Below are 17,984 nucleotides of genomic sequence, written 5' to 3'. Positions count from 1 at the left end.
AACTAAATACATATTGATGTATGTTTTAAACTAATGTGAAGTGGGTTTGATAATTTAATGTATCTTTATCCCATGTAGAATTATGTAGCCAAATCTCCATTTATTTTAATGACTAGGGATAACTATGCACAAGATACTGTATATTATATAAGTGTAGCTTATGTGCAATATATACACTATATTTTAATGCATATATATGTACACATACTCTACCCAAAGTATAAAATATATATCTGAATTCATTATATAGTATGTATGTATATATATATATATATATACTTGCCTGCAATGCTTGTATTAGTGCAATTAAAGAACCATTACAATCTTCCAGTATATATTAGGAAGAGGAAGAAAAATGTTTGTTTGTAACCAATGCATATCTCAATATTTTTATTATAAGCAATTCAAGATAAATTAAGTGATTCAACAACTTCATGTAATTTTCATGTTTTATAGATTGTTTGTTAGTTAACAAATAAAACAGACCTCAGTTTATTCAAAATATTCCCATATATTTCCTATTTTATAATACATGGAGAAAACGAAAAAATTACATTAAAGAAATTTATTTAGTATTCCATTTGACTTCAATTCTAGTCTGAATAGGTTCAAAAGTCTAACACATTTTAAATGTTATCACCCTAACCTAGGTTCAGAAATTGCTGGAAATAAATGAGATAATGATGCACCTTTCTGGAAAGAGTGAAAGGTTTTAGAAAGGGGATTATTGATGGCAAGTTTAGATTTTTTTCTTGTGTGGCAAACTATAAACCTATAATAAAATTCATTACAGTAAAACTGTAAGAGATTTTTTCAATGATATAGGTAGATGTAATTAGCTCAATTACATCCTCCTTTTTCTGATCTAATATTCCAAGAAATAAGTGTGTTCAGACAACTTCGACTGCACTAAGATCTTTCATTTTACTAGGTGATTCTTGTTTTTTAGAAGTAATCTAAGTCAATGATATTTCTGCTGCTTTAAATTTTTCATTATTGTTTTGACATAAATCAATGTTTTTCATGTCCTTCATTTATGTCATTGGTTATCTCACTTTTGAAATAAAGCATAAATTAGGCTTTCTGTTTTCATGGGTCCACCACCATTCTTGTTGTCATTGTGGGCTCAACCCTTTACCTTTCCTTCACCACTATGATTATTGTATTCTTATTCAATCAGTGTGATTATGCAACCATTCATGTTCAACACCAAGTTCACCAAACCAAAAAATCACTGAGTTCTAATTACTATACCGGGTCTTGTTTCACTCTTAGATCTAGGAATGTATGTCCTGGTCCTGGCTGGCTTTGTTGTCATACAGTGCAGTCTGCTCGGAGTAGTACCCCACATTGCTCCCGTCATCACTCATTGTTTTTGGAAATGGTCATTGTTACATTAAGAAAGTCCTTATTTCTGTATTTACCATCTGGGAATGAGTGATGATAAGGGGTTTCTAAATTCCTTAATAAGTCAGTAAAAACTTTTGTAACTGTCACAATGTACCCCCAGTGCAACAATAACATAATTGATATAACAATAATAAAAAGAATCTAGAAATGAAAAAAGTTACCTACTGACTGGAGGCAAAGCTAGAAATCAAGATCCTTTCTGCAGAATCATGACAATGATTGTTAAAATTAATGTTCTCCCTGAAGCAGTAGTACTCTTTAGTATTGACCACAAATTTCTCAGCCCATGTGATATGGGTCACAGTAGATGTATGTACATTGCAAATATCAAATATCACAAGCTAGTCAAATTATTAAATTTTAAAATTTAATAATGTTATATGATTCTTATAAAATGAAAAAGTAAATAACATTTACCATTAAAGAGTTCATGAAGGAATGATATCAAAAGCCTATAAAGCCAGATACCAGGAGGCAGAGATCAAGAGGATCTCAGTTCCAAGCCAGCCCAGGCAAACAGTTCACAAGACCCTATCTCGAAAAAAAACTAACACAGAAAGGGCTTGCAGAGTGGCTCAAGGATCACAAAAAAAAAAAGCCTGTAGAGTCTATTATCAGGCAGAGTTTTATCCCCGTTTACACATGGGTACAATACACACACACACAGTTTCCTCTGATTTGAGTTCTCAGTCAGTGAAGCTCAGTGTTTTGTTTTTATTTTTTCCATTTTTTTATTGTACTGGGTGTTACATTGTAGCATTTATAAAAGTTCTTGCAATATATCAAATATATTATACATAATTTCACCTGCTCCATCCTTCACCCATTCTTGGAAATAGTTTTAACAAGTATCATTTTTACATGTGAACACAGTACCATATTCAACTTCCTACACCCTTTCCCCACCATTTTCCCCCTCCCACTGGTACCAACCCACCCACCCCTGCCGCAGGACCTGTTCTGCCCTCCTGTTCTCTGATTTTGTAAGAGGAAAAAGGAAAAAAATGATATTTTCACTTGTTTAAGATAGCTAAACAGGGCGTTTCTTTGTGACATTTCCATGTATGTATGTATTATAACACTTACTGGTTCATCGCCTCTATATTTCTTCATTCTATCTTAGTCCCTTTCTTATAGTGGTTACAATCAGTTTAAAAATTCTATATTCATTCTTGTATAGGAAGTACATCAACCATACCCTTAACTAATTTCCTTCTTTTACCCTACCCCCTCTTGTATGTGACCTCCCCTTAGTGTAACCTATTTTTCATAATATTGTTACATTTGCATTAGGTCTATATTCCACATATGAAAGAGAATATACAGATTTTGGTCTTCTGAGCCTGGATAACTTCCCTTAAGATGATGTTCTCTGGTTCCATCCATTTACTTACAAACAACACAATTTTATTCTTTGTAGCTGAATAAAATTCCATTGTATATAAATACCATATTTTCTTAATCCATTCATCAGTGGTGGAGCATCTTGGCTATTGCCATAGCTTAGTGTGAATAATACTCAATAAACATGGGTGTGCAGATGCTTTTATTGTAACCTGACTTACATTTCTTTGGGTACATCCCTAGGAGTGGTATTGCTGGATCATATGGCAGCTCTATTTTTCGTTTTCTGAGGAGCTCCATACTGTTTTCCATAATGGTTGTATTAATTTACATTCCCACCCACAGTGTATGAGTGTTCCTTTTCCCCCACATTCTCACTAACTTTTGTTGTCTTTTGTGTTCGTAATGGTAGCCATTATAACAGAAGTGAGGTGGAATCTTAATGTGGTTTTGTTTTCCATTTCCTTTATAGCCAAAGATGGTGAAACATTTCTTCATGTGTTTTTTACCTATTTGGACTTCTTCCTTGGAAAAAGCTTTGTTCAGTTTATTTGCTCATTTCTTCATTGGGTCATTGATATTTTGGGAGTTTAGTTTTTTGAGCAAACTGTATATTCTGGTTATCAATCCATTATCAGATGGATAGCAGGCAAAGATATTCTCCCATTCTGGAGCAGCTGCTTCAATTTAGAAACTCTTTCTTTTGTTGTGCAGAAGCTTTTTAATTTCATGTAGTCCATTTATCAATCCTTTCTCTTAGTTGCTGAGTCATTTGAGTTCTGTTGAGGAAGTCATTGCATATGCCTGTTTCTTCCAGTGTATTCCCTGCTCTTTCCTGCACTAGCTTCAAAGTTTCACATTTTATATTCAAGTCCTTAACCCATTTTGAGTTGACACTTGCACAAGGTGAAAGACAAGGATCTAGTTCAGTTTTCTACATGCAGATATCCAGTTTTCTCAGCAACATTAGTTGAAGAGGCTGTCTTTTCTCCCTCATGTATTTTTGGTGCCTTTTCAAAAATCAGATGGGCACAGTTTCATGGCTTCATACCTGAGTTTAAATTTGACTTTATGCAATGGAGCTGCTTTAGCAGAATGTGTCAGGGTTGTGGACTTCTGAGCATTGTTTTTGTTGTTTTCTTCCCAGAAAGCTTCAGATTGCCCAGTTGACCCTCTTCCCTCTCTAAGTTTGCCTCTGGTAGTAGATTCCCATGCATTTTGGTGGGGTATACCAGAACTCCCTGGGTTGTGATTTTTCTTTTTCAAATCTCTTGTGAATTGCTCAGTCTCCATGCTTTCTTGCCTGCAAAGAGCTTCAGATATCTGAGCTCTCTGCCAGCAAAGGCTAGGAGTTTCTTTCTTGGGGGGGAAATTTTTCGCAGGCAGTTAGGTGAGATGGCCAATTTCCTACCTCAGATCCCTTTAACTTCTTGGCTTGCTGCAATTCAAAGACTCTCTGCATCCATGTGTCTCAAAACACCCCAAGCAATGATTGTCCCTTGTTTTCAACATCCGCACCCACACCCCAAGTACCTAAGACTCAAACAGTAAGCCATCTCTCAAGATGGCATCTTTGCTTAGCATGTCTTCTTCTGGCCTATCAAATTGTTTGCTGTCATAAAACTGCACTAGAGTTAGGGTTTTCAAGTGCTGTATTGTCCCAGAGTTAGGTCTTCCAGTTTGTCACTTCAGATGCCTGGCCTAACTTGAGATGGAGGCTTCAACTTCCCCTCCCCTCTAAGGAGAATTAGAGCAGGAGCTCTAAACAGTTTCTTGATTAATTGTAGTATCTTGTTTGCTTTTCAAATTGATATTAATGGGGCCTGATGAAGAAAGCTTCTATTCCTCTGTCATCTTTCTCCCACATCCATAACTAAATTTTATAGACCAGTGAGGGTGCTGGCATCAAAACTACAAAGCAAGAATTGTTCTTGTTTATTTTTTTTTTTTCAAAAATGACTTTTGCCAATGAAAAGCAGAAAGAAAAATGAACTATTTATTGCAATGAATTTTAATGTTACTTGATCAATGAGTATTTTTTCAAAAACAAGAATGTCATATCGAAAAGAAAGGGAAAAAACTTCGAAATATAATCTATGCTAGGATAGCTTTCCAAAGGGACATGGAGTGCAGTTCTCTTGATAAATGACCAAAAATCAGATGAAAGGTATCAAAGTTCTTCTCCAGCACTCATTTCTATGACTCTATGAAAATAGCCAGGGATTAATGATTTTAACTTAAAATATAGCACCCTCCAAAATCCTTATTTAGAATGCCTCATCTACAAAGAATTTTTTTAGAATTCAACATTATATTATATCCTTTCAGACAGAATTAATCTATAATTTATAATAAGCATACTGACTTATTATTGAGTTATTTCTCCCTTATATAAAGTAATTCTGTATTAAATGATTATTCTTTAAATAAAATATTGTATATTATGATATAGCTTGTTATAGAACAATAATTGCTGCTGTTGAAAACACTATGAAAATATAAAAAGTTAAACATCTTTATCTAGGCAACTGTGATATGGTAAGGAAAAGAAGACTTGAGGGGATTAATACAAATGAAAAGCAAACTATATGGAGCAGTGAGATATTTTTCACCTACATTTTCCTTCAGGGCAATGGCAAACTCTGGACCCAGAGCAAGAGTCTGTGCATCAAGCATTAAGTGAATAGTAAGAAAATGATACCAAAGCTCCACCAATTCCTTTCCAGATGTTTGCTGAATTCTGAACCTTCACAGGGCACAAGGCTAATCATCCAAGTAGTGCAGAATTTGGGGTGGTTAGTTTGTATGTTACTGAGAAGATAAATATTGTTATATTAGAACTGTGAAGCAGAGAGGTATGGATAAGCCATCAGAAATCTTTGGAATCCCTGGAAGACTATTTCCTGGGAGAGTCCTGGTACATTACAAGTCAGCTGATATTCTGCTCTCTCCGGTTGGTTTTAGCTAATGAAATCCTAAGTTTTCAATTTACTGAAAGTGCAAATCCTATGTGCTAATTTTCTATTGCTGCATACTGCATAATAAATCATCACACATCTATTGGCTTAAAACTATTTGCAGTCATTTTGTCATGGCTGTGTGCTTTGCTCAAGATGTCACTGGTGTCTGCCTAACAGAATTCTTATCCAGAGCTTACTCTTGTTGGCTTTTGGAGGGCTGAGACACTAGTTTCTGACTGGCTGTCCACCAGAGGCTATTCTCTGTAGTTAGAGACCACATCCCTTAACGTTTGCCCACTTAATCTTGAAAACTGCAATAACATCTCTAATCCTTCTTATGCTTTGGATCTCTGACATTCTATTTTATAAAGCCTGATGAAATTATGTTCTTAAAGGGATCATGTGATTATGTCAAATTCACCTGGGTAATCTCCCTATCTTTATGTCAACTGTGACATACAACATAATTAACAGAAGCAAAATCAATTATACTCATAGCCCCAAGGATTATTCAAAGCTTATACACTAGAGGAATAAAATTCTGTGAGTGTTGTAAAATTCTGCTTGAAACAGCTCTTACTCTGGCCTGAGATAATTCATGTCCCTCACAAATTCAAAGTACACTTACTTTCCTCTCAAGGTTCAAAGACTATTGACTTTAATCCAGACTCAAAGTACAAAGCCTCATCCTATTATTTTAGTTCATGATCCAAAATGTCATCTAAATGACAGCATTTCAAAACTCAAAAATTTTAATCGCTAAACAACCTCAACAGTGTTCTGAGATATCTTGATAAAATCTATCATGCACAATTTTTGGATATATTTTTCCATTCTTACATCTATTGAGCTAGCATAAATTTAGTTGCCTGTCATATCTCCTCTAATGGAAAGTGTCATGTAAATTCTTTCCATGCTTTTTTAATAGAGTATCCAACAAAGTCAAAAGTAGTCACTCAAACCAGGAAAAATGACAATATAAGTGGAAATCAACTCTGTGGTGGTCAAACACAGGAGCTTCACTTAAGAACACTGAAATATTTATAATTTATAGTGTATTCTATATTTTACATACTGTGTGTGATACTCACATATATGAATATATATGAAAACTGAGGAAAATACCTAAAAGAAAATGTGTATACTTCACAACTATATTTGAAGTATATTTGAAAAATCAAATGAAATTGTATCAATTTAAAAGGTAAATTAAGAAGTTAACAGGTGAGTTTAATAGTGGACTAGAGTCATCTAAAAAAAATTGCTCAATTGGAAACAAATAGATAGAAAATATCCAGACAGAATCAAAACAATATGTGCATTGAACCTATTTCTGATATGTAAGTATTAGAAAGAGTGCTTTCCTTGCATTTGTTCATGTATTTGAAACCTATATACACACATCTAAGGGATATATACCTTTTGGTACTAGTTCTTTCAGGAACTACTGCCAATGGCTTTAAAAGGTTGATGTACAATATACCTACTTACACACAATGTATGAACATTCCATCTTAATATCCTCTCAGACATTTGATTCTGTCAGGGTTTTTGACTGTGGCAATTTATCCCTTTGTGGATTTAGTTATAACTTCTCTAATGACTTATGACTTTAAGGACCTTTCAGGTAATTACAAATGAGTACCCTTCTGTGATTTAAAATATTCTATTGATTTCTAGTCTATTCTTCCTTGACTAAATTATTTTCTCTTTATATGTTATCTCAGTGTTTTAACACTAGTGGGGTGACTGTCAATGATTTTTGTATCATTAAAATAAATGCAATATTTTTCTGTTTTACTATGTCATTTAGTAAAACATTGATTTCTGAATATTAAATCAATTTTAATTTCATTTTATAGACATAAATATCTATATAAATACATATCTATATCATGCACAGAAGGTGTACATATACTTTATAAAAATATATATATATACCCAGAAAAGTTTAAAAGATTTTCTGGGTGGACAAGGGCAGAGGGAGCATAAGCAGGGGGAGAAAGAAAAGTTGCCATTTTCCATAAAAAGTACTTTTAAGTACCTTTCTGAAAATAAATATTCATACCTATTAGAAAGTTTTTCATTCAGTTATAAGCAAATCACATATTTTTATCTACATTTAATTCTGCAGTCAGGACATATCTTTTTGATTATTTCCTGAAGAATTTTGCTAATTTTTAAACTGAGAAGTATAAGCTGCTTTTTATTATGTAAAATCCAATGACATCATTCAGTAGCTATAAAAGTTCTAATAAGGTTAATGTTTTTAAAGACAACATTTTTTGTCATCAAAAGATAAATATAGCTTTTAGGGGCAATAGACTCACATGATGTATTGGATAGAATTCTGTATGTTGAATTTGGCATTTACTACTGGTATATTTTTTTTTAAATCACTCAAGTGCCCTGAGTCTGACTAAAAAGTAGAATGAAAATGCCTTGTGTCCTTACATTCATAGAAACATGTACAATAAATTAAACAAAGCAGTTGGCATTATGTAGATTCAATCATTATTTATTCAAAAACTTAGTGAGGAAATATAATTTTTTAAATAAGTATATAAATATGAAAAGGTAATAAAAGGTTAAGATATTTTTAATGTTAGTTTGAATAGACAAAAGTTATTCACATACCAATAAATGGTAGTCATATATTTTTCTGAACAAGTGGAATCAATGTAAAAATATCAATTCAACTTTAAATTTATTTATAATAATCATACATTTTTATAAAAATTTAGCAAGCATTTCTTTAAAACCCTACCTACTTTTAAATGTATTATTCTTTCTATATAATAATATTAATGTAAAATCAGTGAGCAGAGAAGGAATTTATACAACGAATTTATGTCTACAAGAAAAATGGTGTCAAAATTAATTTATTGGTTAGCAATTACTTTAAGTCTAAATGAGCCCTTTATTGATACATTTGATTCTTTTAAACTCTTTCATATATCACTATGGATTATGTCTCTCAAATTATTAAAGGGCATTAATCTTGATTGTGTTCACACAAAGAAAATACTTACAGAAAAACAAAAGAAAAAGAACAAAGAATCAATGCATGCCAATACAAAATAAACAAATCAAAAAGGAAGGCAGAAAGAGGGAAAAATGGATAAAATAAGACAGACAGCAAACAATTTTAAAAAATGACAATGATATGTTCTCCCCCAGTTACTTTTAGTGTAAATGGATTCAATTCAATAAATAGACAGAGTGACTGGGTTTTAACATAGGTCCAACTATTTTCTCTTGACAAGAGACTTATAATATGATGATGACATAATGAAACTCAACAAATGCTATTTAGGAACTAATACAGAAACCTTAAAGTGACAGACAGGTTAGCATGAGAAGGGGATCAGGAATCAGTGTAAAGATCAGGTAAGATGAATCAACATGGGTTGTAACACATTTGTACATGAAAGCAATAGTAGGAATCTTTCTGTATAGCAATCCTTAACTCAACTAGCAAAAATGCTTTGACTTCGTTATTATGCTTATGTCTTCTCTTCAAGAAAATTAGAGATAAGGGTAGACCAGTTTCTGCCTGGAGAAAAGGGTAGGGGACGGGAGCAGGGGGAAGAAATGACCAAAACAATGTATTCACATGTGAACAAATGAATAAAAAATAAAATAAAATAAAAAAGCAGGGAAGCAGGATGGGGTTAAGGAAACGTAATATAGAAAGCGTTCACAGTACAGTGTATGAATCTATGGAATTATCACAATGAAACCCAATTGTACTTTTCATGTATGGTAATAAAAGTAAAAGAAAACAATATGCAAAAAACATCTATGCTTGTACTGGGGTGCAGATCAAGCTGTAGGGCAATTGCTTAGCATGTACAAGGACATGGGTTTTATTCCAGTAACATAAAAGGCAAAAAAAACCCAAGCACATATAGGCTGATAGTGAAGGGATTCAAAAACATATCCCATATTCCATGCAAATGATAAGGGAGAACTAAAACTATATTTACATTGCATACACAGCAGGCAACTGTCATAAACTTTGACCATTTGAAACAAAGTTAGAACTTTGCATCAATGTCAAGCAAAGCTCAGATTACATAAAAAAATTTATATTTAAAACATTCATTTTAAGGATATGGATATTAAATTATATATTTAAGGGAAGTTATTTCTGATTTAATAGTGGGAGTAGAACAGAGGGGTACATTAGCAATCTTAGTAATAAAAATTCAGAATTAATTAAATTAACTTTAGTATCTTGCAATCTATTGACTTCTTTTAGAAAAAAATTTTATTAATTTCAACACATTGTTTCAGGCTTGAAAATATAAACCTTTCTCTGTATTTTCATAAAAAAAAGAAGTCTCTCCTAGTCAATAAACTATTGAAAAATGTCAAAAAATGGCCAATAATAAAGAAATGTGAAGTCCAAAAGATAAAACCTTTGCATATTTAATTACAAAAGAAAGTAGAAGCACATTTTATCAGGCATTTCAGCCAATGCTTTTTAGCCAATTTTATAAAGCACTCATTTACATTTTACCATAGCAGCTTGGCCTGGGTGAATAACTATCTTTTTTTCTCATATAGAAGCATACTTAAGCACACATAGAAGTGCATATGATAAGAGATACTTGCCAATTTAGAGGATGGTGAGAATGTGCATGACTTCCAGCCATTTGCCACAGATGATGATGACAGGTTTGATTTAATTATGATCAGTAATTTTAAAACCATTTTGACATAGTTCTTTTCCTTATTATTCTTATTTTCTTGTGGTCTGACTAAATTCATTGTCTATGTACAGAGAGAAGATGTTTGTCTGGAGCAGATATATCCATGGGGTTTTGTTTTCTATCCATCAGTAACAAAAACTTATGACTTATGCAAAGAAAGACATTGTCAAAATCCTGATTTGAAAAACATTTTAAAATTCTTCAAATCATGTGTGATTAATTCTATTTTTATACAAAGGCATGAACATTATATATCAAATAAAGTATAAATTTTGGTACTTCTGGATCTAAAATGATCACTGATGTGTCTTTTACTATTATCAATGTAGGTCTTTCAACCAACGGTAATAAAATATGGGATTATATTACATTATCTATACTTCATTGAATGTGAATTCTTATTACTACTAATGGATAAAACATTTTGAAATAACTGTATAGAAAAGAAATCAGCCATAAGAAATTTCACAGACCAATTTTCCAGAGGCTACTTCCATTATTTAATAAAGATTATTATTTCTCTGAAGGAAAATAATGATCATTTTGTACACAAAAAGAAGACAGGAAAATGTATATATAAGCAACACTATCATTTTAGATGCATTAGACTGAATGTCCTTCTTTACGTAGTTTCTGAAAAATCTGCCTTGCAGCACTGAGAATTACACTGAAATAAATTGTAAGGATCTTAAATTCAAGAGAAAGTTTCTTAAAATGATCCAACATTTATCATTTTTGAAAAGAGAGGCAATTGATTAGTTCTTTTGGACTTAAAGCATTTATTGTCAGTGTACTTTATTCTATAATTAACTTTAATGGATTATTTTAAATTAGTAGTCTCTTCCTACCACTTTTCACTAGTAGAACTCTAAAACTAAATAAATTGTATATCTAGCGTCATCCAAGTAAAATACAAGTGGAGAGCTATAATAAAGATATTTCCATAAATATTCAGTTTTCTCTTTTGTAGTTCAATTTGTATTTGGGTGTTTTATCCATTCAATCTTTCAATTCACATTATTCCTTTCTACACACATTTGAAAGCCTATTTGGGAATTGTGACTACCCTATAGGAGTAGAAACTATAATGAAAAGCTTTAATCTAGTTCTTAGAGAATAAAGGCAAAGTTGCAAATGAAAGCTACAAACAATATCCTTTCTGGCTCTGCAATATCCCAACTTCCTATGCTGTAATGGAGCTGAGTACTGGGAATAAGATGCATTATCAGGCAGGCAGTACCCCTGCTGGTCTTAATCAATGGAAGGATCTCCCAGAGGGCCTTAAAATCATTGGAGTTCAATTTAGAATGTATCCAGGTCAGGTTCTGAGTATCAGGGTCACCCACTCTAGAATCAATTCTCACATCCCTGTGGACTGCTCTACTTTTACGCTGTGTTTTCTCCCTGTGGCTTCACCCTACATATTTCATTCTGTTAACCACATGATATTCCTTCCTGCACTGCTCCTGAACTCTTTCCACAGCATGTGACCTCTGCCCTGGCTAGACTTAAAGCTCTTACTTTTTTCTGCTTCAGATTATGATATTTACACAAGTCAGGCAGAAGATACAATGGATGTTAAAAGATGGACAAGATATTTAAAGGCTATGAGTAGTGTGTTCAAACATGAATCAGGATGACATTGGACAAGTCAGGGAATCAAGAGGGCTGACAGAAGTTTAGTCTTAAGTAGCAATAGTGTGGTAGCTTTAGTTAAGAATTTTATAGGAACCAGAAGTTGATCTTTTGTCACTTCTAGAAATAAAGTTTCTTTCCTGAGAACTGATGACTGTTGTCATCCATCCCTGAGAATTCACTAAGAAAACACATCATACTAATTTGCCTCTGTCTGAATTCATGTGTACAAAAGACAAGATTTGTTTTTGTTATTTTGCACTGGAGAGTACTAAAGTACATAAAAATTATTAAATGTTTTCTTATTTTAAGTGATTACTAAATTACACCAAGGATGTACTGAAAAACTTACATAGGTCAGACTTTGTGAACATCATTTGCACTTTCATTAATTCTTTTGTTATTTATAATGACTGTCTTGGAAAGGTTTTATTATCCCTTCTTTTTTTTTACTTGACAAAGGGTTTTCCTATATAGCTAAATCAGATTTGTAATCACCTTTCTGAACTTCCTAAGTTCTGGAATTTCAGATACATGCCATCACACCTAGCTTACGAGACATCACTCCCAGCTTAAAGGAAATTCTCTACTTCATATGCATATATAATTATGTTATATACATATATATGTGCATATATTTTGTTATACTGTATACACACACACATAATATTTTGACTAATGACTGAAATGTGTTTTGTTCCATTTTTAAAATTGTATTTGTCTAAGGTCACAGGCCCTATGTTGTATGTTTTAAGAAGTGAACTGAATGCTTTGGTCACTTTCAGGGCTATCTGGAACTCTAAAGTATGTAAATTTCTTAGTAAGTTTTTCAATTATGGCTTTAGCACATGCACACACATATGCGACTGTGGTTTATGTTTTTGAACCACTATGTTGTTCATCCTAACTAGGGTAATGTTGGATGAGAAATATTGATGTGGTCATTGGCTGAATGAGATGGCCCAAGAATGTGCTCTTGGCTGTGGAATCTAGTGTTCAGATAGATGCCCAAATTATGGCCAGTTTGCTGAACCTTGCATCTTGATATCTTAGATCCAGGATGTCATGGTTAAAGAGTGAACATAGTCTAGGGCTCTTTGGAGGCACTACTGAGAAGTTCTGTTTAGATTCTAAAGCTTTTATTGGAGGGACAGAGTCAAAGTGGATTAACTTATGAATAACAGTACCCATGGAGTTTGGTAAAACTTAAAATTTCTAATGTTTCCTTCAAAACACAAAGGAACCTAAAGAATGTTGAGTTTATTTTAATGTTGTGATGCCTAGAGTTTCAATCAGTGTATCTTCACAATGTTGGTAATCAAATGCCCTTCAACTGACTAAACAATGCTCAGGAGTTTTACTGATGTGGTGAGGCCTTGCATTTTAAAAACAACAGCACATTTTAAAAACTTCTTTTGTGAGTATTTGTGTGCCCTTACTGTGTATGGTACCCACATCAGCTGAAAGAAAGATGAAGATACATCTGTGTTCATAGAGAAATTTGGATGTGGTTAAGGTCTTACTTTCAAGTGTTCTATGTGATGACAGGGTATTATATCCTGTAGGCCACCAAATAAATATGCAGTATGTCCCCTTATATATGTAGGCACAATACGGTTGTAAAACTATTAAAATTGGCCCTGAGCAGAGTACTTTAATCACATGTACTCCTGCCAATATTTACCAGTTGCTGGTTGAAAGGGGTCAGTAATTATAATATACTGAATGTGAGTGTCAGTCCACCATGAAGCACCATTTATTCTTTCCAGGTTTAATAACAGGCCAAACTGAGTGTCTAATTAGAGAAACAATGGGAATAATCACTTCTTATTTCAATAGACATTGTATGATTGAGTTCTATCATTGAAATTCGTGTTTTAATTTATATTGGTTTATATTAGTTATTTGAACTGGTAGAGACAGGTGTAGTTTGTCAAGTAGAGTATAAGGGCTAAAGACTTATTCTAGTTTATTTTAATTGCTACCATTCAGTTACTATTTATGACTCTAACTGTATTACCTGGTGGATATCTCTATGCTTTAGAGATATTTTATGGTTATGAGCATATTTTATGCCAATGGGCATTTTGACCAAGGGGAATTTGGACAAGGCAGTAGCTCTCAGGATTAGAATGAGATGTAAGTATTCTCCTCTATTTTATTGTAAGTAACTGCCTCGAAATTAGAGAGGAAATCTTGTTTTAAATTATTTGGATTCCTAGAGGTAACTGTAATTTAAGCTCCAGTGTTGATTAAGGTCATAAAAACTTGCTAATTAGTACATTTCTGTACTATTAAAGTTAATTTAGAACCTATTTTGAGGAAGCACAGAAATCATCAGTGCCCTTTTATTTTCTTCTTGAACATTTTTTTTTTTTAATTTTGAATTCCTAATTGGATCAAACAGTAGATGTCTGGTTTAGTTTTTTTTTTTTTTTCTTCTTTGTAGCCAGGATTTTTGTTGCTTTTGTTTTTATGTTTATTTCATGTATTGCAGAGTGTTAGGATGGGTTTCCTATACCCTGTCTATGCTTACAAATTTTCTCCTTCAGAGAGTTTGAAATAAGTTTTGCAAATGTTGGAGGCTTTCACATTGATTTTTTGCAGGTAGAGACGACTGGTGTTTAGACTTTCATAGTGATGATGGTGGGTTTACTGAGTGTAAAGACATGGGTTAAGATTTGAATTAATATCTCAGCTATGCTTGGGAGATAACTTGAATTTTTCCCTATCACTTCAAGGATTATTGTCTTTTTTGATGAAAGAATCAGAAGCAACAATAGCAGCAAATACATTTTGTAAGGTTCTAGTGAACCATCTGCTTTTACATGCAGCATTTTCAAAAAATTACACTGTGACAATCTTTCTTCCACAGAACTGATCACACAGTAGGACCGTATATTACACAGGGAAGCAGTCTTCCTCAGAAGTGCTGTATGGGATCAAAGTCATAGCCTGGTTGAGACAGAATCCAAAAGTCATAGAGTAAGTCTAGTGTCAGCCACTAAAAATGATGGTGCTATGGAATGAGTATCTGTCCCCAAAAATTCATGTTAAAATCTTTAAACAACCAAGGAAATACAATTAAGAACTGAGGTCTTTTGAGAGATGCTTAGGACTCCCTCATGACTGGGATTTATATTCTACAGAAGAACACCAGACACTTAGCCAGCTCTTTCCATCACGTAAGAACAGAGAGAAGGGACAAGGGTTTTTGCTGGTTGAGATAAGGATAGCTATACAGGGCATTGACTCACATTGATTTCCTGTGCGTGGGTGTTACCTTCAGGGTAATTCTTTTTGATCTAACCTTTTCTCTAGTACCTGTTCCCCTTTTCCTATTGGCCTCAGTTGCTTTTAAGGTATCTGCTTTAGTTTCTCTGCGTTAAGGGCAACAAATGCTAGCTAGTTTTTTAGGTGTCTTACCTATCCTCACCCCTCCCTTGTGTGCTCTTGCTTTTATCATGTGCTCAAAGTCCAATCCCATTGTTGTGTTTGCCCTTGATCTAATGTCCACATATGAGGGAGAACCTTCCTGTTATTGCTTATACTCTCTCTACAACAAAATTAGAAATAAGGGCAAAATAGTTTCTGCTGGGTATTGGGGTGGGGAGAGGGAGAGGGTGGAGTGGGTGGTAAGGGAGGGGGTGGGGGCAGGGGGGAGAAATGAACCAAGCCTTGTATGCACATATGAATAATAAAAGAAAAAGGGAAAAAGTAAATAAATAAATAAATATCCCATGATTCATGAAAAAAAAAAAAGGTGATTTAAAGTTTAAAAGTCAAAAGCCTTTGACATGAAATACTGTATTCTAAGCAATAAAAATGTACATACTTCTTTGTGGTATATAAAGAAAAAACACAGTGCAATGTGAAACTCTGTTCTTAGGAAAGTTATATATTAACTGCCAGGAAAATAATTTTTAAATGGCATCTTTTCTGTTTATGATATTTTAAAATACTTAATAAATAACTTAAACAAGGAAAAAAAAAAAAGAACAGAGAGAAGGCACTTTATATGAATGAGAAAGAAAGCCCTCACCAAATGCAGACTCTGCCAATGCCTTGATCATGGATTTCACAGACTTTTCTTCATTTTAAATTAAGAATGAATAAAATGAATGAATGTAGTGAAAAAGAATGAATGAAAGAAAAATTCTCTTGCTCTGTGGATAAAATAATTTAAAGAAATATTCTTTAAAAACTAATGGTTCTTCCACTGTCTGTGTGTAAAACCAGCATCCCATAGGCATCATGCTTGATTTTTCAGTCAATCAATAATTCATTCCTTTGAATAATTTTGCAGGAATTCGTCATTGGAAAATCTAATTTTATAGAGATTGGACTTCATCAAGTAACTGTAGCGAATTGACTTGACCCTCATTGTTTACTTTATGGGGGAAAATCAGGAAAAAATAAAAATGTATTGCTACCTAAGTAATCTCATATATTTTACCAGCATTGTTACATGACCTCCTCACAAAATAAGTGACCTTATGGACTCAGGTCTCTCTGCATTTCAGCAGAAAGTTTCAAACCCCTATCTAGTAAGGCCTCACAGACCCAAAACAACACAGAAGGCAAAGCTCTTTAAGAAATATCTTTAAGAGCTACCCTCCCCTGAGGCCTTAGCCCACCCTAAACTAGAGGTGAAACTCCACCTTCCTGAAGCTGTTGCCATAACAGCTAGGGCAAGAAGGTTTAACTTGGACAAATGCACTGTCTTCCACAAGAAATGTGTTTTTAATATTTAAGTTGATGTTCAAATGGGTTTCTCAATGTATCCCTGCTATGTGTGTACTTTACTTTGGTCTATTCAACCCCTTCCATTTCCCTCCCTTATCTTTTTATTTCTTGACCCCATTTTTCAACAGGATTCAATGCACATCCTTACATTCTCCACATTCACATGTTATGTCTTATGATATCACTGATGTCCTATCATTCTCTTTTCCTTTCCTTCTTTCCCCATGTTCCATAGAGTAGTTCCACTGTTACAAACATGTTCTACATATGAATTTGTATAAGATCGTGCTTATTTTTATGTATATGTTTATATATTGCATCTGTCTTCCACATATGAGAGAAAATATGTGGCTGTCATCTTTCTGAGCCTGGCTTACTTCAGTTAACATGATGTCCTCCTATTGCATCCATTTACCTTCAAACCACATGTCATTATTCCTTTTGGCTGACTAAAACTCCATTGTGTACATATATCTTATTTTTTTGATCCATTCATCAATTGTAAGGCATCTAGGTTGTTTCAAAAGCTTGGCTATTGTGAATAGTGCTGTTTATGAACATTGGCATACAGGTATCTTATTGCTAGTGGGAGGTGGGAGGGCGAGTGGAGATTAAGTGAGGGTATATAGTTGATGGACTTCATATACCTCTATGAAATAGAACAAAGAAACGTCTTGTAATTGCTTTAAATGGGGCAGGGAGAGGGTTGTGGGGGAGGAGAAGATGGAGATAATATAACAAATGTACAATATAAGGCTAATCAGAATTGCCACTATGAATCCCCTCCCTCATAATGAATATATCACAATAAAAAATTTAAGAAAAAAATATGTGTTTTTATGTGTTTGTTTTTGTGGGGGGTTTTTGTTTTGTTGTTATATTTTTGTTTTGTTTCTTTGTCTACTTGCTTTCCTTCATCCAATGTCAGAGTTTAATTTTATTATATTTTTAATACTAGAAATAATAATATTAAGGATTGTAGCATTAGTAGTAAAATTAATAGTGGTAATTTTAATTAAAATAGTCTAAAGTGTCACTCAGACTAATTATTGTGCTAAATTCTTATTCGTTATTACTTTTTGTTTCACAATGCTATGTGACAACTATTAAGATGAAAGCTAAGACACATTTGAAGATCAGAATATGGATTGACCAGTACAGAGAGAGTCTG

This window comes from Castor canadensis, chromosome 5 (assembly GCF_047511655.1).
Source record: "Castor canadensis chromosome 5, mCasCan1.hap1v2, whole genome shotgun sequence".
NCBI classification, from domain to species: Eukaryota; Metazoa; Chordata; class Mammalia; order Rodentia; family Castoridae; genus Castor; species Castor canadensis.
The sequence above is the reverse complement of the archived record's forward strand: the minus strand, read 5'-3'. Positions refer to the sequence as shown.